Source organism: Dipodomys ordii, unplaced genomic scaffold, assembly GCF_000151885.1.
Source record: "Dipodomys ordii isolate 6190 unplaced genomic scaffold, Dord_2.0 Scaffold45, whole genome shotgun sequence".
NCBI lineage: Eukaryota > Metazoa > Chordata > Mammalia > Rodentia > Heteromyidae > Dipodomys > Dipodomys ordii.
Genome location: NW_012267261.1, coordinates 11368937 through 11395143, shown reverse-complemented (window position 1 = coordinate 11395143; position 26207 = coordinate 11368937). Strand labels below are relative to the sequence as shown.

The 26207-nt window shown below is 38.1% G+C and overlaps 1 pseudogene; it reads left to right on the top strand.

Annotated features, from left to right (window-relative positions):
• The first annotated feature begins 6467 nt into the window (after positions 1-6467).
• Positions 6468-22873, top strand: LOC105987909 (annotated as a pseudogene).
• Positions 22874-26207: the final 3334 nt, after the last annotated feature.

Genomic DNA, 26207 nt, shown 5'->3' with positions numbered 1-26207 from the left:
AAAGCCAAGAGCTGAGAGTTGATAAAAATGATTTTCGGTTTTCTAAAAAAGGAAGTAAGGCACAAAGGAGTGTATTCTCTTTCTCTCTCTTTCTCTTTCTCTCTCATTTTTGATATGTTTCTAGGGATTAACTGGCTCTGGGAGGATAATCACTATGTTGGCTGAAGATTGACTCACTTCACAATGTTGTCTTTATTTGTTCTACAATGTTGTCTTTGTCAGGATGGTTTAGATCAGATCATGAGGGCCACCTTCAGGCACAAAGGCAAAGGCAGGGAAAATTTTATATGTATATTTTATAAGCATAATTGTTTATGTAGTCTATATCTATGTGTATATCTATAAAAGGAGGGATACAAATCAACAGTTAAAATGTATTTTTCTCAGGTGCAAAAGATGAGGGGCCATAACCGGATGGTACACACCTGTCATCCTAGCTACTCAGGAGGCTATGATCTGAGGATTGCAGTTCAAAGCCAGCCTAGGCAGGAAAGTCCATGAGACTCTTATCTCCAATAAACCACCAGAAAACCGGAAGTGGTGCTGTGGCTCAAGTGGTAGAGTGTTTGCTGAAGGACAGCACCCAGGCCCAGAGTTCAAGCCCTACAACCTACCAAAAGAGAGAGAGAGAGACAGACAGACAGACAGACAGAGACAGAGAGAGAGATATGGGGGGCCTTGAACACGACAGCCCTCTACCCCTGAGATACCACCTAAATCTTCCCCTTTTTCTGCTTCTCCTCAACACTGCAATGGACTTTGACCTCCTGGTATTGTCTCTTGTAGTGTTGTGTGTGTGTTTTTAGACAAACACGTTACTTTTCTGCAGGTTAAACGTCATAGTAATTTCCATGCTAAATGTTCACTGGCTTCCAGGAAGGCCCTACGTGGCCCACCCCTGGCAGGCTGGAGTAGGAAAGCCATCATACTTCCATTTACGAAAGACTCGAAGCTCACCAGACCAGTCACATCCGAGCACAACCCAGGACCTCAGCCCTGAACATCAGGTTCCTTTCTTCCTGACCTCTCCTCCATCTCACTGCCTTGGCCACTCCCCCTCCTTTAAGCTCCATGTTCTCTATGATCTGAGACACACTGATTAACCTTTGCTCTCTCTGTCTTGTTCTAATGATCGCAATTTACATTTGCCTTGCTCTTTAGAGTATTACACAGAGCATTTGCAGACAAAATGGCAAGTGGGGAAACTGAGGTTCCACCAAAGTAAAGCTGTATTCCTTTATTCATAGCCTAGTTGGTGGTCAAATCTGAATCTGTGGACTCTAATGTCTATTGTTCACCTTTTTCATTGTAGCCCAGCTATCTGATATACTAATTCTATATTTGATTCCATGTTCCCCAATATCCCCTGTACACTCTCAATGTCCTAACTTCCTCCTACCCAGGCTCCAGCTTTGAAAGGTTCTGCTACCTCCATTAGTACCATGAACTGCAGTAAGCCTTTAATACATAAGCTCTTGATGGTACTCCAGATCAAAACTAGAGCAGTAAGTAGTACAAAGTTGAGTTAAAGATGGAAGGCCAAATATGTTTGCTTATTAAATTTCCTCCTTTACTGCATAGAGCTTCTCTTGAGAAACCGGCTGAAATACTGACTGACAATAATGAAGTCCAGAGAATCATGATAATCGAAATTATGATATAATTATATAAAGGAATTTGGCTTGTATTTGGGTATATTAGTTTACTGATTTGGTTTGATATTTTATTATGGCTGAAGATTCTGGCGGAAGAGGATCATGAATTTATGTTGCCTAGAAAAGGACTACTCACATTTGCCCACAGACACTGATGAAGACCCAGAATGGAGTGGTATGTGAAAGAATCCTTTGAATCATGAGTTGTGAACTAGGTATTTGAGGCAAATATTATAAGCGTTTGGGGACTATAGGTTAGACCAACACAAGGCATCTTCACTTGCTTCTCTTAAGCCTTATACAAGTTGGTATTCTATTTGGTTTTAACACAATGAGACTAGGTGACTTACAAGAATATTGTCATTGTACTCACAATGTAGCTTAACCAAAGACCACTGCCCATGGCTAGCTTTGAGATGATTAGATTCTTGTTTCTTTTGAGGGACATAATAAGATTGAGCAGCTATTGCTTTGTTGGATGTGTCTGTGTTCTGGACCAGAGGACTTATGGCTAACAAGAACTCCTGAGGAAGATTATTATTTTATTGATGTGGGGGACTCAGTTGAGCTTCCAGAAATGGTGGAGAACATCTGATATTTAGATGTATTATAGTCTCCCAAATAGAATATCTCTGCTCAATAATGGGGCTGGACACTCCAGTAACATAAGAAATCTTTGAGGAAAAAAAACCTCCTAATCTTTATACCTGAGGCCAGGAGAATTCTAAGTAATTTTATTATTTTTTTCATTTTATTAGCATACATTAGTTGGACATGAGTGTCTCACAATTTCCATCTATGCATACAATGTATTCCAATCAAACTCATCCTCTCTTGGAACAATTTCAACAGGTTTCCTTGCTCTATTTTTGTATGTGTGTATAGAATGCTTTAAAATGTTTAATGCCCTGTACTTTCTCTTTATATTCTTCCCCCTCTAGATATCCACCCCTAAACAGAAACCTTTTACATACCTGTTGGAATAAGATAGAATTAAAATGATGTTTTTATTTGTACTTCAGTTATGGCTAAGGATATTGAACATTTCTTCATACATGCTTTAGCTTTTGATACTTCTTTTGAGAGCTGTCTGTTTAATTTACTTGTCCATCTATTAATTGGCTGCTTCATTCTTTTGGTGTGTAAATTCTGGAGCTCTTTATATATATATATATATATCTGGAGATTAATCTTTCCTCTATGAATAAATCCTTGAAGACTTATCAATACTAGTTAGTCTGGAGAATTCACTTACAGCAGAATATTGAGCCTCAGTATCCAACAGGAAGTGTATTATTATACCTGTCACATAGAGAACAACCTGAGAATCATCATAAGATACTGAAAGTCGATAGGTCAGATTTTGCTTAGAGGCAGGCTTAGGATATCTTCAATTCTCAAGGGCTGCCATATTGGAGAGATGAATGCCTCCTTTCCTCTCTGAATAGAGGAACAACCCTTACTCCACTGTTTTCTCTAATGGCAAAGGCTATATACCTGATTTTATGCCCCCCCTTTCCCAGGGCAATTAGTTTTTCAGTGATAAAGCTCCCTGCATCTGTAACAGTTTCCTTTTGGGTTAACAGAGTCAACTTTTTCCTCTATAGTTTTTCCTCAGAGGTGCTTGTCTTTTTCAGGAAAAAATATTCCCTTCCATAATTATAGCCAATACTTGCTGTTGTTTTTCTACAAATAATTGGAGTTCCTTTTTGGCCAATAACTGACTTTCTCTAACCAGTTTAAAATTTTTTAATTGTTATTATAAATGTGTTATATAGAGGGGTTGCTGTTACATAAGTCAAGTAATGAGTATATTTCTTTTTGGACAATGTCACTCCTTCCCTCTCTCACAGTTTTTCCTTCTCATCCACACCCACAAGTTGTATACTTTATTTATTTAGTATCTGTTTATTTAGTATTTATTTATTTATTGTCGGTTGTGAGACTTTAACTCTGGGCCTGGGTGCTGTCCCTCAGCTGAAGGCTAGTGCTCTATCACTTGAGTCACAGCACTACTTTCGGTTTTCTGGTGGTCTATTGGAGATGGGCGTCTCATGGACTTTCCTTCCAGGGCTAGCAGATCTCAGATCTTCAGATCTCAGCCTCCTGAGTAGCTAGGATTACAAGCGTGAGCCACTGGTACCCAGCATATACTTTATTTTTTTTTAACATAGTGTCCAGTGAGTATCATTGCTGCATTTGTTCACTATTTGTGCCTCTATTTCTCTAACCATTTTTTTGTTCTTCTTATTATATCTTCTTGAAAATTCCAAAGACCAAAGTGGGTGAAGTGGGAGTGGGAAAAAGGTGAAATTGATTGGAATATATTATAAACATTTGTAGAAATTTAACAATGAAATCTTCTTCTACATAAATAATGAGCTAATAAGATCCCAAACATTAAGTTTACTAGTTTTCAAAAGTGAAAAGTGAGGACCCATCTCTTTTGGTAAAGAAGTTTTTATTTTTTTACTAGAATAAGTTAATTGTGCAAATGGTCTATATTGTACTATTTACAAGATATGCACAATGTACTTTAATCAAACTTATCCCACTTATTTCACTCATACTTAAGTCCCCTTTCTTTTCCTTCTTTCTTTTTAGTTTTTGGAAGAGTTGATTATGTTGTTTTCATATATACATATATGTGTACATCCAATGCACTTCTATACATTTCCCCCAATCAGGGCCCTCAAATCAGTTCCTCTAGCCAGGCACTAATCACTCACACCTATAATCACTGCTACTCAGGCAGCTGAAATCTGAGGGTTGTGATTTAGAGCCAACCTAGACAAAGAAGTCTATGAGACTCTTATTTATCCAGCAAAAATCTGGAAGTGGAAGTGTGGCTCAAGTGGTAGAGCAGCAGCCTTGAGTGAAAAAGCCAGGCAAGAGTGCAAGGCCCAGAGTTCTACACTGCAGTGCCAGCACCAAAAAACAAACAAACAAACAAAAACAAAAAAAACAACCAAACAGTTCCTCTGAATAGTCATAACATATTGTGATTTTAAAGTCTTGATTATGAATATGAGTGAAAACATGCTCTACTGGTCTTTCTGAACTTATCTTACCTCACTTAATATGAAAATCTCTCATTCAATCGACTTTTCTACACTCTTTTTTGTGGTTGAATTATATATATAACTATATAGTGTTATATATATATATATATATATATATATATATATATGTTCACTTTTTCTTTACCCAATCACTGCCTGTTGGGCACCTAGAATGGTTCCATAGATTGACTAGTCTAAATAGTGATGTTATAAACATCTCTCTTGTACGTAAATCTGCATTCCTTGGGATATGTGCCCAAGAGTTGAATAGCAAGATATATGGTAGTTTTATTTTTATTTTTTTGAGAACACTCCATCCTCTTTTCTATAATGATTGGCCTAATTTACATTCTCAACAGTGTGTGAAGGCTCTTTGGATGGCAGTATATAGCCATTTTCACAGTGTTAATTCTGCCAATCCATGAACACAAAACGTCTTTTGGTCTTCTGATGTCTTTCTGCTCCAATTTCCTTCTTTAGTGATTTTTTTGTTAGTTTTCATTATATAAGTTTCATTAATAAAAGTTTTTTAATGAACAAAGATTCAAACTTTTTAATAAAATACCTGTGAACTGAAATCAACACATTAAAAAGTTGAAAGGCCATGATTGAATTGTTCTCATACTAAGTATATGATAAATTTAATGCAGCACATAAACAGAATAAAGGACAAAATTTCATGAAGATTTCCATGGGTGCAAAGAAAACCTTTGACAAACTCCCCGAGTCACATTAGGGCTGCATCATTTTTCCAGGTTTCTCAGATGGAAACCTTTCCATTTCTGGAGGCAATCTGATATAGTTTAGGGGAACAATCTTTTTTTTTTTTTTTTTTTGGTCCGGTCGTGGGACCTGAACTCTGGGCCTGGGCACTGTCCCTCAGCTCTTCAGCTCAAGGCTAGCGCTCTACCACTTGAGCCACAGTGCCACTTCCGGCTTTTTGTGCTTATGTGGTGCTGAGGAATCGAACCCAGGGCCTCGAGCATGCAAGGCAAGCACTCTACCACTGAGCCACCTTCTCAGCCCTAGGGGAACAATCTTACATGTTTCCTCTGGCCATCTGCCTTTGGGCCATCTTACCTGGGAACTAGGTAGATTGTAAATGGGGTTTATTCTGCCTCTGTAGCTCTTATATGATGCTTTCACTTTCTAAGATGGAACTTTGAGGAGAAATGATGATTGAGGGAATCTAAAAATAAGTCCCAAGGCCATTATGAGACAGGGGAAGAGAGAGGAAGACTTAGAGAAACTAGAAGAAAATCAAAGCCAGCCTTTAAGCAGTTTCCTACCTGGTGACCTTACTTTATGATGGAGGGCAACTACCATTTCTTGGCTGGCCCACCCAAAATTCTATTTCTGGAAGGTTTGAGGATGATTCTAATGGAAAATAAAGCCTTAGTTTATCATCTAGTCCTCACTTTCCAGCCTCTTGAATTAATTGGTAAGAAAAATTTTGTGCAGATTCTCAAGGTGGATGGTGAGCAAAGGTTTTATTTATTTAAGTATGACAAAGCATTAAAAAGCAGAGAGAAGACTGAAATGCAGGTGAAGAGATAGAATTGTGGCTTTTTATTAACTAAAATAACCTTTAGATAAAGTGGTTTCTTTTTTTTAAGATAACTTTTATTGTTTTATTTTAATTTTTTTTGTCAGTTGTGGGGCTTGAACTCTGGGCCTGGGTGCTGTCCCTCAGCTCTTCAGCTCAAGGTGAGCTCTCTACCAAAGTGGTTTCTTTGTATTAAGCAAGTATATGGAAATCACTGGGAACAACTTTACTAACAAGAATGAATGTGTCTGGAAAGAGATTTCCTCTGTGGACCCACTTGAGAAGAGTATGGGAAATACACCGAAAAGCATCAAGTTCAAATCACCCTGCAATGTCTATTTAACAAATACAATTCAATTTGCACAAGAATCACATAAACAGCCATGTCTGGTGTCCCCAGAAGGGCTAAAAATGCTGCTGTTGGTAAAAGAAGCTGTGCAGAATGCTACGGTAAGTGTCCCTAACGTTTGTTTGTTTGTTTTTTTTTGGTCTGGTTGTGGGGCCTGAACTCTGAGCCTGGGCGCTGTCCCTCAGCTCTTCAGCTCAAGGCTAGCACTCTACCACTTGAGCCACAGCGCCACTTCCGGCTTTTTTCTTTTTGCTTATGTGGTGCTGAGGAATTGAACCCAGGGCCTCATGCATGCAAGGCAAGCGCTCTACCACTGAGCCACCTTCCCAGCCCCCTAATGTTTTTTAAACACTACCAAAGTACTATGATGCTTCTTTGTCTGAGACTAAGGAAGTTTAGGGCCAAAGGAAAATAGGCATAGACAAAGAACCAAAAAAGCACTCCTGCCTTGAAAGAGGTCCTTTTAGGTAATTGGGTTACTTGCCAACTCTAAGTAATAGAGACTGAGCCATTATTTATGAGAATTGAAAGGGCATTGAGAACAGATCACTAAGTTCCAGTAAATGTAAAAATCCAATGTGATACTATGTTGCTTGTATAAATTTTCACTGCCTTTACACCTGGCATATTTTGACAGATTTATTTAGTGTTCAAACAGGGCCTTGTGATTGCTGGGCAGGAGATCTACCTCTTGAGTCACACCCCTAATCCACTGTACTTTTTCATTTTCCAAATTAGGGTCTTCATGTATGTCCATCCAGTTAGAACTGTGATCCTCCTCTTTATTATTCCCATATGTCAAGGATGACAGGCATATGCCTCTGCATCCAATTATTGATTGAGATGGGCACATGAATAAACTGAACTATGCTTAAATCCTGATCTTCCCAAGTAGCTAGGATTATACTTCTGATATACCACTCTGCAGCCAGGTTGTCTTTCTCTCTCACACACACACACATACACACACACTAAATATAGTATATTATACATAAATTTAGTTTAAAATAATGAACAGGGGGCTGGGAAGGTGGCTCATTGGCATGCCTTGCATGCATGAGGCCCTGGGTTCGATTCCTTAGCACTACATAAGCAGAAAAAGCCAGAAGTGGCTCTGTGGCTCAAGTGGTAGAGTGCTAGCCTTGAGCAGAAGACCTGAGGGACAGTGCCCAGGCCCAGAGTTCAGGCCCCACAACTGGCAAAATAAAATAAAATGAAATAATGAGCAGGAAGATTTATACACTTTTTACTTACTGTAAGTAGTAAATCACAGCTAACAATAAACAAACATTAAAGCACTGAGTTATAGGCTGGAAATGTGACTTAGTGGTAGAGTGCTTGCCCAGAATGCATGAAGCCCTGGGTTCAATTCCTCAGCACCACATAAACAGAAAAAGCAGGAAGTGGCACATAGCTCAAGTGGTATAGTGCTAGCCTTGAGCAAAATCTCAGGGACAATGCCTAGGCCCCCAGGACTGGCAAAAATAAAGGAAGGAAGGAAGGAAGACAGACAGACAGTAGGAAAGAAAGAAAGAAAGGAAGGAAGGAAGGAAGGAAGAAAGAAAGAAAGAAAGGAAGGAAGGAAGGAAGGAAGGAAGGAAGGAAGGAAGGAAGGAAGCAAGCAAGCAAGCAAGCAAGCAAGCAGGCAGGCAAGCAAGCGGGCAAGCAAACATGGATCTAAATGTTTAACATGCATTATTTTCATTCACTGAAAAATCTACCATAAGGAACATTCTAGGCTTTCTCACCTCACAAATGAGGGAAAGTAATTATGAAGAATGAAGCAAAAATTTACCGAAGTCCCACAGCTAGCAAGTGAGTAGAGTGAAGATTATAATTTATCCAGGTTCTTCAGCATTGTACAGGAAAATGAAAAACCACCATGAGAAAGTATCCATGACTTCCAGTGGTGGTTTGGGCTTCAAGCTGATTCTTCCACCATCTACCCTTGAGTACCATTCTATGCTGGCTTGCAAAAGTTCTCTGTCAAGTCAGACCAAGCTTGTCTTGGCTCACAATCCACCCAGAGTAAATTCAGGGTGTTCCCTGTTGTTCTCTGGCTCATGTGACCATTCCCATTTCTCAGGTCCCACACTGCCCATGGAGACTTCACCAGGCATCTTCACAGAACTGCCTCTTTCAGGGCTAACCCAGCCATTCCATGTCATTTCCATGTTCTTTTGGATAGGTCTCTTTTCTTCAAGAGATTTATAAATACATATTTAATAACACTTTGTCTTCACTTTGTAATTAAGTCTGCAAAAACCATAATTGTCTTATTTGTCCCATGTGATTGATAAATGTCTTCTGTGAGGATTAGAAACAAATCTTTGGTTTTGTCTTTAAGACTCAGGTCATTGTCAATTCAATGGCCTCACACTTGGTTTAGGGCCCCTTTCTCAGGCCCTCTTGGAAAAGGCTGGGCCAAGGCTCCAGGAGAAGTTGAAGGCTGCTGGACAAAAGGATGTTCTTGTGGGCACTGTTGTCTCAACCAGTGGTTGTGATCTGCCCAGCCACAAGGTTTTTCACGTGGTGGCTCCAACATGAAAGAGTAACAATGCATGAAAGGTAGGGCCAGGTTTCAATTGTCCAGGAAATGGGCTAGCTCTCACAATGTACTAGGGATTAGATTCATTCCACATTTCTGCTGTGATAATATCACATTCAGGGCAGGTATCTTTATGGTCACTTGTTACTCATATAAATTAATTGCAGTGTTTAGTAAGATTGTCCTGCTTTAGTGAGAAAAAGGAAATGGGGCCTGAGGATGGAAGAGTGTAAAGGACCAAGTATAGTTGGTGCTTTTCTTCTTTCTCCCTGTGTTTTCCTTTTCTCTTCTGACTACCCTCAACCTCTGTGAATACTGACATGGAAGGAGTCAGAGGTAACAGTCAATGTTGTTGAATTCTTGTTCCTTAGATTCTGTTATTTCTAGGCAAGATACATAAGGATGTGCCTTGTGTCTTTCAGATCATGGAAGACATCATTGGAAAGTGTTTGAAGAAAACTGAGAAAATGTCTCTAAAATCAATTGGATTTCCAGCAATTTGAAATGGAAATTTGGGATTTCCTAAAACTGTATTTGCTGAATTAATCGTTTCAGAAGTACTAAAATTTAGCAGCAGGTATCAGCCAAAATACTTATAAGAGGTTCAGTGTCTGTTGCATCCAACAGATCATGAAAATATTCAGGTACCATCTTGACTCATCTCGGATTACTTTGGCAATATTATTTTAATCTAATAGAATGTGTTTTTTTCTTTTTTCTATATAGGAAAATAAGAGAGTATTGATCAATTGTAGCATGACACGTTTTAAAAATAATTATGACTATTAAAAATATTAACGTCTTATGCAAGAAAATGTTAAACTCATAACAAAGTAGATTAAGTAGTCTAATTAACTCTCCTTTATCTTTTCCTCAGCTTCACCTCTTACTAGAAATCTATAGCTAGTATGCTTGATCATTGTCTTCACGTATTTCCCTGTTTCTCTTATGATTTTGAAGCAAATCCCAATCTGATTTTATTCCATTTTAATCCATCTACTGATAGCCAATGTTGTTGATCTCAAACTTCACTTATTTACCTTCCTTTCATGATTTTGAAGGAAATCACAGACAATTTTATTCCTAAAAATTCAACAATTTATTTTGGGCAAGAATTCTTTGTTTTTAAATAATATAAATATGCAATAGTATCACATCTAAAATAAATTTAATAATAATTCCTTTTATTCATTCAGTGTCCAGCTGTCTCATCAATGGTTGATTTTGTCTTAGAAGCTTCATGTTTGTATCTGAATAAAATGTCCCAAATGTTGTCTTGGAGGTGACATAGTATCTTAAGACTCATCCATTAGGATTCCTTTCTACATGGATCTAAAATGTTAATACACAATGTCAAAGCATGGCTTCTCAATAGAGAAATTTCAGGATAAGATACAAATGATCCCTGCTCCTGCTCCCCTTGTTAGAAATGCAACTAATTATAAGAGAAGAGTGTGGTTGAAAACACCAGCATATTTCTATGTGAATAGGAGAGTTAAAATGAGAGCCATCTCCAGTCATAGTTTGTCAATCAGCTCATATTTACTATCATCTCTGAGTGAGCCACTAGACATGGCATTATGAGAGATATTTAAATCCTTTCCCCTGCTTTCTATGCCTTATAATCATATCCAGGAGAGTAGATAACATTCAATGTTTGAAAAGTCCCATGATATCACAAGAATTTAATAGATGATATAGCCAGCAACCCAAAAGATGTCTACGGATTATTGGAACATCTGAAATTTTAAGTCATACTTTTTTTTCTTTTGAGTCTAGTAATTACCCTTTTGGGAACAAGTACATGTAATCTACATGCCAATCAGACAGCCCAACAACCTAAGTAAAATATGTGGTCTATTTACTTGGTCCATGATTACTTCTTTATCATAGAAGAGTTTTTCTTTTTCTTTTTCTTTTAACTAATCAGTAATAGTTTAGTTTCATCACATATTTATGAGTCATCTGAATCACTCCTATATTCCAAGAAGTAATTTTTTTCTAATAACCTATGATTTGTATTGTGTGAGGACATGTAGAACACAGTACATAGCCGGTACTTTCCCTGTGATAATCATACATTGGGAACTTAGATTTACACATGCAAAGCAAGCTAAATTGGGGGCAGGGGTTGTTCTGTACATTGTAGAAATGGAATTACACGTAATGTTTGGTAACTTTAAAAATCTATAAGAAGGGCTGGGAAGGTGACTCAGTGGTAGAGTGCTTGCCTTGCATACATAAGGCGCTAGGTTCAATTCCTCAGCACCACATAAGCAGAAAAAGCCGGAAGTGGCTTTGTGACTCAAGTGGTAGAGTGCTAGCCTTGAGCTGAAGAGCTGACAGACAGTGCCCAGGCCCAGAATTCAAGCCCTATGACCAGCAATAAATAAATAAATAAATAAATAAAATATATATACATATGGAAATTAATACTATTCAAGAATTATTATTTTTAAAGTGTGTGTGTGTGTGTGCATACATGCAAGATCAGAAGACCTAATGAATTAAATTCCTTGATAAACTGAAGATTGTAATGGTAAAAACTGTGGTTGTGTTCCAGGTATTTTCTGACAAATTTTCCAGAAGGAATGATGGAATTCCTGGTGACAAAATTCCTAAAGCTAAAGATACATAAGGTTCAGTAAACTTTTAATTAGGATGAGTAGAGGTGGCAGCTGAAAGCTGGTAATGACTTTTCTTCTAAGAAAAACAGAGTGATAAATAATGAAATTTATGTCCCATAAACCTGAGAATGCAAGATAAGGGCTGGAGCAAAAGACAAAGTGGGCCAAGTTATACAATCTATACAATAGATTTTAAAGAAATTATTGACCAAGAGCTGGGAAGGTGGCTCAGTGGTAGAGCGCTTGCCTTGCATGCATGAGGCCCTGGGTTCGATTCCTCAGCACCACATAAGAAGCCGGAAGTGGCCCTGTGGCTCAAGTGGTAGAGCGCTAGCCTTGAGCTGAAGAGCTGAGGCACAGCACCCAGGCCCAGGGTTCAAGCCCCACGACTGGACCCCCCCAAAAAAAATTATTGACCAAATCAGGAGCTAGTAGATCATGCCTGCTATCAAGAGACAGAGATCTGAGAACCATGGTTCAAAGCCAACCTGGGCAGGAAAGTCCATGAGACTCTCATCTCTAATGAACCACCAAAAAAGCTACAACTAGAGCTTTGACTCAAGTGGCAAGAGTACCAGCTTGAGCAAAAAGCTAAGGGACAACACCCAGGCCCTGAGTTCAAGCCCCAGAAGTTAGTGACTAGATTACTATTTTCAAAGGATAATATGACATGTATTTTTCAAAAATAAACACATGGAAAGATACTACCAACCCAAAGCTTTTCCTCTATCAGATTGTACTTGTTATTTTTTTTTAATGTGGTGCTGAGGAATTGAACCCAGGGTCTCAGGCATGCAAGGCAAGCACTCTACCACTGAGCCACCTTCCCAGCCCTTTACTTGTTATTTTTGAGTTTAACTTGTTTGGGATTCACCAAGGCATTTGAGGCTTCTATTTTCTTTGAACCAGGACTTCCCCATGATGCCCAAGTTTTTTCTGAACTTCTAGGTTCAAGTGATCCTCTTGCCTCAGCTTCCCAAATTGTGGATCTATAGCTTGTGCTACTGTGCCTGGCTTCACTGTACCTTCCTAAAGTAAAAAATGTATACCAATTATGAAATTTGGGGATTTTTCAATTATTAATCTATAAAAAAATCTATCAAATCTATCAAAAAATACGAGGAGCTGTTCTCCATCTTTCCATTTCATTTTCTCTCTTTAACTTCAGATAATTTATATTAACTTATTTATATTAATCTACCTTCAAGTTTACTGAGCCTTTTCTTTGTTCACTATTCATGCAATTGAAGTCATCAGGGAATTTTTAAGTTTTAAACATTACCTTTGAACTTCTAGAGTGCTCACTATGTCTGTTTTATATATTTATTCATTTCAAATCATTTCATTCTTTCAAATATTTATTTACCCATCTACTCAAGAAATGAAGATCGAGGAGACTGACTTTTGAAGCAAACCCAGACAACAGTTCACCAGGCTATATAACAGCAGAAAAATCTAAGTGTGGTGGTGTGCACCCATCATTCCAGTTTTAAGGAAAGCATAAATAGGAGGATCACAGTCCATGTTGGCCCAGGGATAAAGGGATACCCTGTCTCAAAAATAACCAAAGCAAAAAAACTGGAGGCAGATCCTAAGTGGTAGAGTGTCTGCCTACCTATCCTTGAGTTTAAACCCTTATACTACTGACCTGGGTCATTGCTATAGCAGATGCTTTCACATTAGGCCTGGCATCTATTGTTGTTCTTACACTCAAGAGGTAGTCAGTTTTCCTGATTCTCCTTCAGTCTCTACATAGAAAACAAGGAAGTCTCTGCTCCAACTTTTACCTTTCTAAAATTCTCTTTCCATTTCTGAGCAGTAGAATCTGTTTTCTGGCTTCGAGGCTTCAGAGATGGGGATCCATAAGAGTTCAAACTGACTCTTATTGCTTTCCCCTTGTATCACCTTGGTGCTCTGGCTGAAGAGAAAGAAAATGTGGAAAGAAATACAAGAATGTTCCATAAAAACATACACATACATCAGTCAGATTATAAGTTCTTTCCTTGGATTCTCTGGAAATAGAAAATATGTGTCTGAGTTTTAGTTCTTCATAGTGCTAATGTATAGTTCTGAAATTGCATTCTTTTGGGGGCAAAAGCCCGAAATAAAACTATGTATGTGGTGGAGAACACTTGTAACCCTAGCTACTCAGGAGGCAGAGCCAGGAAGAGCACAGGATTGAAACCAACCCAGGAAAACTTAGCAAAACCAGTACTGCCAGTGTAGCTCAAGTGGTTAATTTGCCTGCCTAGGAAGTAAGAGGCCATGAATTTAAACCCCCTGTGTGTGTACATCAGCAAGGTTTCCCTCCACGCATATTCAATTCGCAGGGACTCTTCCTAATCTTTTGACTAAAAGACAGCATGTCTAAATTTTGCTAGGGTCACAACTTAGAGAGACAAAAGAGGAGAAATTAAAAACAAAATTAAAAAAAAAACCTTCTGGTGTTGTTGAGGAGGGTGAGGGCTCAAACTCAGGGCCTGAGTGCTATCCCGGAGCTTTTTCACTTAAGTCTAGTGCTCTATCACTTTGATAATTGGAGATAAAAGTCTCATGGACTTTCATGCCCAGACTGGTTTCAAACTGCAATCCTCAGCTCTCAGCTTTCCTGAGTAGCCAGGAGGACAGGAACAAGCCACTGGCTCCCAGCTATTATTTACTTTTTAGAGTTCTTAGTTGGTGGTTTATACTTCTGTATGTTTCCTGAGGACTTTTTTTTTTCTTGTTAACTGTTAGAGAGACAGGCCTTTTGGGACTGACTTCACCTCGATCAGTTAAGGCACCATGTTTGATAGGTACTATCATGATAGACACTAAATTCTCTACTCCCTTTCTGGAAACAGATTATCACTAGAATCCAGGGCCAGGACCAGGGTAAAGGCTAAAACTCTCAGAGAGCCAGGGAAGCCTTGACAGAGGAGATATTTGGGAGCAGCAGTGACGGGAATCCTTCTTCTTCTTGCTGATTTGGAAACTGGCTCTACTTTTTCTCTTGGCAGGTTTCTATGGGCTGTTTCCAGCCCTAATGCAAGAATGTATGAAATAAAGATTGGCCCTGTCCTCTTCCAGGTGGCTTGTGGAGACATCACCAAAGAAGATGCAGATGTAATAGTAAATCCAACCTCAAATACATTTAATCACAAAGCAGGTACTTCACTTGTATGCTTTGGACTAGTGCAGCAATTATCAGAATCGATCAGATAAAGGAATGTTTATAACCATACCATACTTGATCATTTTGGCTTATTTATACAAATGATTTAAAATATTTTGATGGCTTCTTAGAAATTACAAGTTATTACATATCAGTATATATATGTAATAACACACATATATATACATATGAATCTATGTAAATATATGTAAATTTGTATACACATGCATATATTCCCGTACATATGCCTATATCATACTTTGATGACAATAAGACCATGTTTCTGATCCAAATGCACTGCAGTGATTTACTTTCATGTTACTACCTTGCTTTTCTCTTGTAGGTGTCTGCCAAGCCATTTTAGAAGGAGCAGGAAAACATATAGAAATGGAATGTTCCTTCCGTAGCAAGGCACAATGCTAGCATTTGGTCTTAAATTGTAAAGGAAGACTGATGTGAAGAGATCGAGGAAAGTTTTGGGGCTGGGAAGACAACACATTTGTCTTTAAATTCTACATTTTTTAATGACAAAGAATGAGAGATGGAAAATAATCTCCCATCTAAAAAGACAAATTCTGCCATAAATTTCATCACAGAAAGCATTTGAAGACCTTCTTAGTAAAAAAAAAAATGCTTCTTTGCCATGTGAGACATTTTGCTTTCTAAACCAAGAGTAGTAGATCAACATCTCATTTGGACCTTTTCTCTGTGTTTCCCAGCCCGACAGAACCACAATGGGTATATAATGATGGAGGATCATTGAAGTGCAAGAATATTATCCATGTTGCTGGTGAAAACAATGTCAAGAGATCCATTTCCTGTGTGTTGCAAGAATGTGAAAACCGAAATTACCCATCCATTCACCTTCCAGCCGTTGGGACAGGTTTGTAGTCCCTAGATGTCAAGGATAAATCCTGACATGTCTCCTTTCCCATGGATTTGTTGAGTCAGTGTGGTTGATATACACTTAGCCAGAGTGAGGACAGAGGTATTCGACCTAGGAATGCACCCCTTTCGCAACCTCAAAGGGATCAGCAATGCCTTTAGGAGTTTTAAGTAAAAGAAGAAGAAAAAAGATTATGCATAGTGACACAAGTCCCAGTTACTGGGAAGGGTGAGGCAGGAGGATCACTTTTATACAGGTTCAAGGATAACTTGACCATAAATAAATAAATAAATAATTTGTTGCAATAAATATAATGGAGGAAACTGAAGAAAGTATTGATATATTAGACTGAAAATAAAAAGGGAAAGAAAAGGAATGTAGGGGAAGAAAAAGAAGGGAGTGGAAAAAAAAACCACCACTCTGGTTCTTTTATCTAGTATTTTTCTCATTTTTTTCAATTTCCTACATAACTTCCACTTCATCCCTCACTTGATCTTCTCTTCTCTTTCCCTGAAGAATATCAGTGCATCTATTTCCACCTGGCCATAATTGGCTAGCAGATGAATATTTCTTTCTTGTTTTGAAAAAATGTCCTGCCTTTCCTCCTTGGTTTTACTGCCTGCTTCTCCTCCTCTCTTTTTTTTTTTTTTTAAATAAGTATTTTATTGTGAAAATACTGTACAGAGGGGTTACGGTTACATGAACAAGGTAATGAGTACATTTCTTATCAAGCATTGTTGCCTCCTCCTTTGTTTTTCCCCTACCATCCCTTCCCTCCCACCTCCACAACTACACCCCCCAGTCTCTCCCTCCCCCACCCCCACCACCTAAATTGTAAAATTCGTTTTTCAACATAGTGTCTTGTACATCTCATTGTTACAATGGATCCACCTGTATCCCTATTTAAACATTCTGTTTTTCCCTTCCCCTCCCTAAATTATACCAACATCAAATACAATGAAAACGAGTTATACCGTCGGTCTCCTCCTCTCTTTATGTCCTGAGTAACCAGATCTCTCCTATAGTCCTCCGTTGGTGGTCTCTCCCATAGAATTATTCCAACAGGTTTTAGAAGGTATGGCTGCATTCACTTCCACAAGTGGACACATCTGGTCCAGAGCATTTCTAGTTCTCAACTCAATAGCTAGCTCTGCCTCTTGGCTTCAGATCTCTCTGTGTCTTTTAACTCCACAGAACTAAGTGGATCAGAAACTCAACTTTCCACCTTCTTTTCAAATCCCCAGTCCTTGCTAATTTTAAATTTCTTATCTTCCTCAAACTATATGTTAAGTGTGTGATTTTTCACAAAAAAATATAGTATTGGTTTTTATCATTAGTTAAGGTGTTAGGTTTATCATTAGTTCTGGTTCTGACTCAGAAACTGGTTATGTATAATGCTGAAGGATTTGTGCTCGGCTCCTACAGGACTGTCCTTCTTCATCAGAAGTGTGCAGTCTCAGGGTGAATGGGAATGGGTGGGCTTGGTTCCAGTAAGAGAGGAACCCGCACTGAGCTCTCATTCTGCTACTTGGGAATTGAAGTTTGACTCTATTAGACTGATATCCAGGTTTTCAAAAATTTAATCTCAATAAAGCCAACCACCATTGTCACTCTCTGGACCTTCTTTCAATCACCAACCTATACCTTGCTTTCTGTAGTTCTATACCTTCTCCATAATGTTCCTACATAAAAATCTAAGTCTATTTTTACCACTTTCCTATCACCTGAAATATATTTTATTGCTTTTAATTATTGATCGTATAATCCATTCCTAGCAGATTAGCCAACATTTCATTTATCATCTATCTATCTATCTATCTATCTATCTATCTATCTATCTATCTATCTATCTATCTTTTATCTGCTATCTCTCTACTTATCTGTCTTTTCTGGTAACCCACCGATGGCTTCTCTCTCTTTTTCCATCTGTAGTTTTTTTCCTATTAAATCTAGTCCAGTGTTTCTACCTCCAAGTACTTCAGTGTAAGAAAGCAGAAGCCAGGGAGAGGTACAGATCTTTCTAGGGTAGTCCCTGGATGGAGTCAAAATTAAAAACAGGAGAATAAATTAGAATTTTGTATAAATATGTACAAATTTTTGAGTGTTATTGGGTTGCTGCCAACTTATTATACTGTCCACTAACTCACTGTCCACTGCTGATCTGCATAAAAAGCAATCAAGCTTGTCCTCTTTAGTTGTCTTCACTACCATTTGAGCTAAAGCTGACCCCTTACTTGCTGATTTTACAACTGTGATCAAGGCAGCCTTCATCAGTAAAGGAAACTTTCAGATTCTTAATAAACACCTGCTCAAGGGGAGGAAATGGCTGGCCAACAATTCCTGCAAGCACTGCAAGTTCAATACAACCGCAAACTCCCATTCACATCCCTAACCTCTCCCCATACAACATAGTTGTACTTTCTCTTGCTCTTCCAACTACTCAGAAAACATGACTTTCCATTTAAAGTCCCTGCCCTACCTTCTTTTATTACCCCTGTGTTCATGAACTCATTCTTTGGTATGATTACATAGTTATGTGCTTGGGCCTACGGAATGGAAAGATGATAAGAAAGTCCACTGGGAGCACTTAGTATTTTGAGAGAGTCAAGCATGTAGATGAACAACTACCACATAGCAGGTCCATTACATGGTGAGGGTATGTGGGTGGCCAAAGAGTGGGAATGAAGAATCCAAGATAAACCAGATTGGTCAAATCCTAAATGTCTTCTCAGTTCCTAGAGCTAAGTCTTTGCCTTTTATATTTGTTTAGAAATTGTCTTTGTCCTAAATTTGATTGCCATTTCTTTGCTAGAGTCAGATTCTCTTTCTCATCTTCTCCAGATTTCTTCTGTCCCAAACCTAAATGGTTTCTTTTTCAATGTCATGCTAAACACATCATGCCTATGACACAGTTCTACATGCCTCAGTCTTTCTCTTAATTTCCCCTACTTCACCTATTCAAATCCTGCATTCCATGATGGAATGAGATAAACACTTGTTGAGCCTCTGAATGCATCTGTGTGTTTCCACTGAAACTCTCTCAAATAATATTGGAAACGAAACCCACAGCCTTGAAAGGAGAATTTCCCTCTCCTTGATTATCCAGCATGTGTGTGTGTTGGGTGGGGGGGAGAGGCTTGAACAAATCCTCTTTGTTCACTTTTGATGAGTGTTTTTATCATTCTTGCTATTGTCAAAGAAGTCTGTTCTCTTTATCCCAAAATATATGTGAGCATCTTCAACAGGGATAATCCAAGTGGATACTTAGTCTATCAAAACCACCTTGGCTAGGGGACTAACTTTTTACACCTACCGTGTGACTTGGTGAGCTGTTGTTTATACTCTTTCACTGGAAGGGGGGTCTCATGGTCATGTCTAGGCAGTGGCTTTCATAGTTGAGCAATATGATAAGGAAAATGCTGGACACAGGAATGAAACTGTTTGTTGTATCTTTGAGCCTTTCTGGTCAAGTGAACTCTCACTCAGTGTGGGACAAAAGACTTCCTGGAAGCTCTGGATAACTTAAGTACCAAGAATTATAGATTGTAGCAAGTAGCTTCCAGTCCTGGGTATCTTACGAAATGATTTTGTTTTAAATCAGATCCTCCAAACTATCTTGAGAGAATATGGATGCATGTATAAGTTAAATGATGATGGAGTCAAATGTTATGCTTTTCTATCTTATGAGTGTGTTGTTTCTACATATAGTCCCACCTTCTGCTTTTTGTAGATCTTTTGGGGTCATTACTGATCCAAGAAGAAAGGTTACTTGGCATTCTTTAACAGGAAGGGAGGAGCATTGAGAGCTGGGATCGGCTGAACAGGACAGAAGTAAATGTCACAAACTAAAAGTTAAGTTGGTTGGTGCTGATATATTGGCTAGTGGACATTTTAGAACAAAATCTCCACCTTGCTTGTAGGTATCTACCAGATGACGGTTAGAAAAGCCTACAGTATACGATAGCATTGGGGGCGGGTATTTATTCTGTAAGAATTGTAAATCACTAATTTATTACTAAGCTTTCTACTAGTGCCTTCTTTTCTCCAGTCATTTTTTTTATTATTTTCTTTTCCAGGAAGTGCCAGACAAGACCTAAATAAGGTCGCAGAAGTCATAATGGACACCATTGAAGAATTTGGCAGGCAGGGATCAATCTAGTCTGAAAAAAGTTAAAGTTATCATTTATTATTGAATTATTGATTATTGAATGTGTTTTATATCAATATGAAGAAAAGAGAAAGGTATCAGCCATCTGGGTTGTCTGGAATTACATGTGAGTCATTCATTTTTATGAAATGTATGTTACTAACATTGCTCTTGCATGAGAAATGGTTATTCTTTTTCTCTTTAGACTTTTCTGGGGGTTTTGTTTGGTTTGTGCTCTATTTTTGTTATCATCAGTTAATTATACAAGGAAGTTTCATTTTAACACATTTATGCATGGAATGCATCTTGGTCCCTTCCATCTAGTCACTACGCTATCATTCTCCCTCCTCCCCTCCCCCTTTTTTCAAACAAGATTCACTAGCCTCAATGATTTATTTTCACGTATGTACACAAAATATTTTGACCATATTTGCCCTCCTTCACCCTCTCCATTCACTGGCCTTCCTAGTACCTATACCCCAGAGAGGATATGTTTTAACTTAATATTCGTATTCATTAAAGTGCATCTTAATGACTCAAAGGGGCTTCATCATCTGTATATACCAAATACTGTACTTTAATCAGGTTGATTAAAGAGATCCAGTATGTGTGTGTGTGTGTGTGTGTGTGTGTGTGTGTGTGTGTGAGTGTGTGTAAAAAGGATCACTTATACTGCTTTGTTACTTTTTAAAATAAGCATTCCAGTGCTTCTGATATGTGTTGTCTGTGGTCCCTACTTTAATAAACATTTGTGTAATGTTTTTATCTTTCTTGGTTTCAGCTATTATTTTGGTGTTGATAGCTCCAAAATTAACATTATCAATTTGAATCTTTGAATTGAGATTTTAGAACATGTTCCCAGTAGCAAAAAGAAAAAAAATTTCTTTTCCCTTCCTTCTCCATTTCTCTCCATAATTCCACTACTTTCTGAGTAAAGTCAGAAATCTTTGCATATCTCTCCTTCATCAGTAGCAACAAGTCTGCCAATAAGACAAAGTTTCTTTCTTGGTATTTTTTTTCTATTTATCTACCACTCTGTTTAATCATTGTTAAACCCATAACAATCCAAAAAAATAAAAGTGCCCTACAAAGAATGTATACTAAACGTTTAAATAAAATAAATGAGGAAAATTGATGGAAAAAAGGTAAAGTAGGGCTACTCCCAAACCCTACTCCTCCCAGAGCCGGATGACAAGGTCGAACCTCTGTGCCCAGCTATTGGTAGAGATCTTGTCTCACAAACATTTTTCCTCAGCTGGCCATAAATCATAATCCTCCCAACCTGGATTGCAAGTTTGATTCTCTGACCCTGACCAACAGTTTACTTAATGTCTTAAAGTATTTGTGTTTCTGTGTGTGTATCCATACACGTGCATGGGCGTCTTTTCATATAATTGTTTTCCTAGCAATAGTGATTTACTTGTTTTTTCTCTACTATACATAAAATTCTTTGAAAATTATGATATCCAATTACTATTTTTGAATATTTTTATTATCTTGAAGTCATTGTATAAAAAAGCTGCCTTTCACTGAAGCAGTTTATGAATACAGTGCATCTTGACCAATGTCACCACTTTAAGCATTCCCACCCACCCTTTCTAACCCACCCCTTCCCTTACTTAATTTCACATTACATATTGAATTTTTTGTCATTTACCAAAGCAGCTTATGGATACAATGCATCTTGGGCTGTGTATGCCACTCATCTATTACTAGCAATAGTAGGCCAACATTTGCCTCAATGTCTATGTTTATGAGAAGCTGGATCTAAAAATATTTCTAAATGAGGAATTTATCATCTTACATTGAAGTTGCTGTTGAGTGAAATGAGTATTTATGAAAAATAGTGATTGTGCTTTGTTTGATGGATCTTGGCAAGTGTTCTTGGTACTAGCAAGATGATTTTCTTTGTTAATTTCTAGATTGAGAGGATCCAGAATATGGATCTCTGGAATATCTACCAGGCAAAGCAAAATGCCATGGATACCAAAAATGGCCACAAACAGAATGAGAGGCAGCTCTTCCATGGGACAGAAGCTGGCTCTGTGCCACATGTCAATAAAAATGGCTTTAACTGCAACTATGTGGGGAAGAATGGTAAGGAAGTGAGGAATCTGGCTGCTATAGTGGATTTCCAACATGCTGTTTGGGGACCATATGTGTTCACTGTGTCTGCTCCACATTTAGTGGCCATGTTAAGTCCAAGTTTCAGGGTAGGATTCATTGTGTTTCCTCCTCAAAGGCCTGACTGGCCCTGAGATATAGAATATTTTATTGTTAAAACTTAAAAAAAACCCTCACCCCCCAAAAAAATAACTGAATAGTTTTTTTGTCAGTTATGTGGCTTGAACTCAGAAATTGGTTCTCATTCTGCTTGCTTGTGCTGCTGTGTTCTGCCACTTGAGCCGTGCCCTCAGTCCAGTCTCATGAACTTTTCTTCCTCAACTGGCTTCAAACTGTGATCCTCTGATCTCAGCCTTCTGAGTAGCTAGGATTACAGATACGATGCTGTTGGCCCAACCAGTACCCTACTTGAACATTTTTATATTATTTGACCACATGTCAAGTTGTAAACTACATTGAAATTCTTAAAATGTGTTGTTTTTCTCTTCACAGCTGTGTTTTATGGAAAGGGAACCTATTTTTCTGTCAGTGCTGATTATTCTGCACAGGACACATACTCCAGACCAGATGCAAATGGGAAAAAGCATATGTATTATGTTCGCATCCTCACTGGAGAATATGCATGTGGAAATCAGTCATACAGCCTCCTGCAAAGAACCCTCAAAATCCTACTCACCTTTATGACACTGTTATAGATAACATTCAAAATAAAAGCTTATTTGTAATATTTTATGACTACCAAGCATACCCTGAGTATCTTATTACCTTCAGATGATAGTATTTTATGTTTCTTCCTGAAAGAATTATTCATGAATTATTCACTAAAAATACATTCAGTAATTAGTCACTAATGCATATCTTGTTGTTAGACAAATTTTAGCTTTTTTCTCTCAACTGATTTTTCTAAGATGAAAGGGTAATTTTTACCATTGAAACCAGGATCACTTCATCTTTTTTAATGGAAATAATCCTATCTGAGGACAAAAGACTTGGAGAATCACATAATATAGATATGAAATCTGGGGAGAGGGGGAGAACAGGTTTGAGCTGGGCCCAGCGACTTACACCTATAATTGCAGCTACTTGTCAAGCATGAGTGAGAAGATCAAAATTCAAGGTCGGTCTGGGGAGAAAAACTAGCAAAATTCTATCTCAACAAACAAGCTGGACATTATGGTAAACACTCAGCTGCACAGGGAGAATATGAAGGAAGATCATGGTCCAAAGCTTACCCAGACAAAAACTGCAAGAGATATGAAAAAAAATAATCTAAAGCTATGGATCATGGGGTAGAACATTTGCCTAGCAAGTACAAGAAAGTTAAAATCTTCACTGTCAAGCAACCATTAAACACCAAACAAAAAGGAACAGGTATATATTTTTAAGAAAGAATAGCAGTCTTACAGATTTAGAGAAGGCACCTGGAATCATGCTATGGGGTATGGAGAGCCCAGCATTACCAAGTGGACAGACTAGAATCATTGCTGGAGATGAGGACAGTGTCTCATTCACATTTTTATTCTTGTTTTGTTTTTGCCAGTCTTGGGGCTTGAACTCAGGGCCTGAGCACTGTCCCTAATGCTTCTTTTTGCTGAAAGCTATCACTCTACCACTTGAACCACAGCATCACTTCCAGCCTTTTCTGTTTATGTGGTGCTGAGGAATTGAACCCAGGGCCTCATGCATACAAAGCAAGCACTCTACCACTGAGCAACCTTCCCAGCCCTCACATTTTTATTCTTGATTATGGTCTGAGCCTGTTGGACAACAGGTGTTTCACAAATATTTGCGAAGGTGCATGAGGATGAAAAAAACTAGTATATACCAGAAGTTCCTCAAAACACTAAACATAGAGCTTCCCTATGACCCAGCAATTCCACTCCTGGGCATTTATCCAATAGACCACCAATAAGGCCACACTAAAGCAACCAGTACAACCATGCTCAATGTAGTATTGTTTACCATAGCCAAAATACAGAACCAACTCAAATGCCCCAGAGTATGTATGGATGTATGGATCAAGAAAATGTGTCATATATATGCATCGAATTCGAATTCTATGCTTCCATGAGAAAGAATGTTAGTGTGTCATTTGTAAAGAAATGGAAAGACTTGGAAAATTACAGTAAGTGAAGGAAGACAGACCCAAAGGAACATATATTGCATGATTTCCTTCATTTTTTGAAACTAGAATGTATGCATAAGTCACAAGTAGACACAAAGGATGGTAAAAGACAAAAATATACACTTGGACAACTATATAGGACTCTACACAGTCATGCAATGAGACCAAAGAAGTATAATCATAGAAGAGGATCCAAAGGCTCAATAGCTATGTACTTATGATCATATAAAATGATGTTTTTTGAAATGCACTCCAAGAAATGTAGATGAGGTTTTTGTTACTTTGCTTTTTGTTTTTGTTTTTTTTCTTTTTGTCCTTTGTCACTTTTTGTTTTCTGTACCATTTGTCTTATCTGTAAGTTTATCTACTTTGGGAAGGATAAGAGGAGCACAAAAATGGTGGGGCACAGGGTGAACAAATTCAGCAGTGATTCTCACTTGACATTATGTTGAAAATGAACTATATGCATTGTTGGGGGAGGGGACACATAGGGAAAAACTGGGAGAAAGGGAGGGAAGAGGTGATTTTGTTGTTGTTGTTTTTGGTGGGTCATGGGGCTTGAACTCTGGGCCTGGGCGCTATCCCTCAGCTCTTCAGCTCAAGGAGAGTACTCTACCACTTGAGACACAAGGGCCCTACAGCATTGTTGGTGGGAGTGTAAACTTGTTCAACCACTTTGGAAAGTAGTATGGAGGTTCCTCAAAAGACTCCACATAGATCTTCCCTATGACCCAGCAATCCCACTTCTGGGCATTTATCCAAATGATCACAAACAAGACCATACTAAAGCTACCAGCACGACTATGTTTATTGCAGCATTATTTACCATAGATATGGAACCAATCCAGATGCCCCTCAGTAGATGAATGGATCAAGAAAATGTGGTATATATATACACAATAGAATTCTATACCTCCGTCAGAAAGAATGACATTGCCCCATTTGTTAGGAAATGGAAAGACTTGGAAAAAAATATATTAAGTGAAGTAAGTCAGGCCCAAAGAAACATAGGTCCCATGGTATATGTCTGAGACAAGCAGAAAAGGTCAGACAAGTTGATGTTAGGTGAAATGAACCCTAAGATAAAAACTCAAACGTTTTTTCCTTTCTTGCTATTGTTTCTAACATATTTATAAGATATTCCTTTGTTGCTTTGTATGTCCCTCCCCCATGGTATAACCCTAGGTAGGGGCCACAGGTGGCGGGGGGGGGGGAGATTGGAAGGGATGGGAAGGGGAAACAAAGGAAGAGGCAACAATGCTTGGTAAGAAATGTACTCATTACCTTGCCCATGTAATTGTAACCCCTCTGTACGGTATTTTCACAATAAAAAGAAAGAGAGGGAAGATGTTGCACTATTCAAAAAGAAATGTACTCATTACCTAACTTTTGTAACTGTAACCCACCATTAAATCATGAATAAATAAATACATAAATACTAAAAATTATATACAAACTACTTCATAGGCTCATGGTGAGGATTACCTAAAGTGAGATCCTATTTGTAAAATGCTTGACACATAGCAGGTATTAGATAAACAAAGCTATTACAATTATTAAAATAGGACTAAATGGGAAATATAAGCTATTGAGTTGATAAGAAATAACAAATATTAGTTGTGCTTGAAACAGCTATATGTCTCAATCGATATAAAGCACCATTACTGATAATGTTCAACTATTTCTGTATCTTCCATCGTTGCACTGTTATCACCTCTGACAGAAAGGCATTTTGATAAGTGAATTTTACCAGCAATATATATTCGAAAATAGGTTAATAAATTCAATGAAAAGAGATCTGATGGAAGAGAAGCAAAAACAAATGTTAGATGCAAAATCAGCCCACCAAATGGTAGTCTATCTTCCACTTGCCTGAGAACTCTGTCTCCCACACTGGCTATATTTATCCTATTTAAATTTTGACTTAATGTTAAGCCCAAACATTCTTTTCTAGTTCTCCCTATTAGTCGTTGCTCTTCCTTGT